This window comes from Acanthisitta chloris, unplaced genomic scaffold (assembly GCF_000695815.1).
Source record: "Acanthisitta chloris isolate BGI_N310 unplaced genomic scaffold, ASM69581v1 scaffold14801, whole genome shotgun sequence".
NCBI lineage: Eukaryota > Metazoa > Chordata > Aves > Passeriformes > Acanthisittidae > Acanthisitta > Acanthisitta chloris.
This window is the reverse complement of record NW_008657796.1, coordinates 57,998-60,330: the sequence shown is the minus strand read 5'-3', so window position 1 is coordinate 60,330 and position 2,333 is coordinate 57,998. Positions and strand designations below refer to the sequence as shown.

Genomic DNA, 2,333 nt, shown 5'->3' with positions numbered 1-2,333 from the left:
AAAGATCAGACAGGGAAAATAAAATAAATTTTAAAAAAAAATAAAAAGAAGAAAAATGAAGTGGACCAGTTATGGCATTTAGCATGCAGACTCTCTCTTCGGAGTAGGGCTGAGGAAGTGGTTGCTCAAATAAAATTAGATCAATTAAGACAACTAAAAAATGCCTCCTTCTGTTGGAATGACTTGCTAAATAAGCAGTATCTCCTATTCATCCCCAGTTCTGGAAACTAACACTTACCTTATAACTCATTCAGGGGGCTTCACTCTAATACCTGAAATCGGAGACTTACAGGGAATCATCTCTAAATCCTTATAGCAAGAAAAATCTGTTCACATTGACTCAGAGGACATTATAAAAGCAGTACCATCATTCTGACCCAAGGAAGCATCAGTGCTGCAGTTACACTCTCTATTTTATCCTCTGCTTAGAGCCTGTGGTCTTCTTCAGTTGATTACAGGATTAAGTATCTGCACCATGAGAAGAGAAGCATGACACTGACTATATCAGCAGCATTTCTGCAATTAGTTCCACGTGAGCAAGTCCTTGAAGACCCTACACCGTGCTGCAGTTTAAACAAAACCCAACATCAACTGGAGAATCCATGCGTGAATCAGGTATCATACTTAGAGCAAGCAAACAAAGCACATTCCCCAAAACAAAAAAATCCCAACCTACTCTCAAAAGAAGGATGTCAATGTGGAACCTATTATGGTGAAGACATGTTTGCTAATGTATTTTTTGGAAACTCACATTACATGAATTTGTAGCTTTCCCAATGTATTGCAGCTCAGCAGTTTCCATCATGAACAGAGAGGCCCTTATCAGCATGTCTGGCTCAGTATCTGATTTAATCTTGTCTTCAGTGCTCATGTAGAACTCAGCCATAGACACTCCAGCCTAACTTTTATGTAGGCAACTAAATATGCCAGCAATGCAGGGATTTAGATAGCAGACAAACAAGATATTTAAGCAAAAGCTGTCTTTTTCTTAATCCTTATTTTTGGTATTATTAATGCAAGGCTCTCAAGGGTCTTACTCTGAGTTTATAAACTAAACAGGAATCTTTTCAGTATGTAAACAGTAGGTATTAACCAGTCAGTATTGGTAAAGTTTAAAGACCAAGTGTATTACTGGAATCTATTTGTCTTTTCAGTTTATATGCCTATTCCCTGATAAGTGTGGAAAATGCATGTAGCCTTTCAGAGAAACTGCTTGAAATGCAAACCAGTATATGCCAAAAACAATCCCACTGTATAATTTAGTATTCTGAAGGCTATTTTTTGGTCAGTGAGCAAATGCAGTGTTTGAGAAGAACTCTCATGCGTACACAGAAAACATCCAACAAAGCAGAAAAAGTCATTTCCATGTCCACAAAACTATTATCTAGGAATATAAAAGTATGAAAGGCTCAAACTGGGCTAGCTGCAGCTGTAGAGCTTCTACGTATTTGATATAGCTGTGTGGAAACTAGCCTAAAATTTATGTCAAACAGTAAAATACTGATTTTCAAAACACTGTTCAAAACCAAAGCAGCTACTATGTGTTTTCTGATCGCTATTATTATAGAAGGCTAAAAACTTGCAATTAAAATCTATAATGCCAACATACAAGCAACTGACAACAGAAATCCCCATCACATCAAAACCCAATCTTTACTATGGGAATAAGGTATAAGGTGGCATTACACTCATCATCACGTACTGGTGTGCAGAACTCACTGACACAAGACTCACGACTGCTATGGGACAGGAGAGGGAGGGAACACTACCTGCTCCTATTGCTCCTCTATTAACCCTTGGAAACCTTTGTACCTCTGATTGTCTCTGCAATTTTCCCTTTATCAGATTTTTAGCTGGACTTTGAATTTACTTTTATCAATAACAATAAATCTGAGCAGTCTCCTTGGCAATGCAGGAAATATGGCACTGCTCTAGGAGGGCTCTATTATGGAAGCCCATAATTGCTGCACTAATCATTTATGAATGGCTCAGAACAGATAATTAATCTTTATGTCTCTCATTTCACGATCAGAAATTATGCTATTTTTACCTAAAATGGCTGCATCCTTTTGCAATTTGGTGGGTCTATTACAGCATAATACTAGGATATTTTCAGCACTGCCATTGAAAAACAATTTGTCATTTGCTTCATGAATCAGGCTCAAAGCCTGGGTTATTTTGAATATAATGACAGACTGAGTAACCTTTTACTTAAGCAGAATTTCATTCTGTGCTATGCACAAGGAATGTGTGTCACATACTCTGTATGAAAAGTCTTTGAATTGCAGAATCAAGAACCTGCGTGTCTCTTCCAATGTTCATTATCCACCCAC

At 37.5% G+C, this 2,333-nt stretch overlaps 1 protein-coding gene across 1 annotated transcript in view; it reads right to left on the bottom strand.

Annotated features, from left to right (window-relative positions):
• Positions 1 to 2,333, bottom strand: part of MCTP2 (multiple C2 domains, transmembrane 2) — a 100,729-nt gene that overhangs the window by 56,020 nt on the left and 42,376 nt on the right. The gene's annotated exons all lie outside the window — the stretch shown is intronic.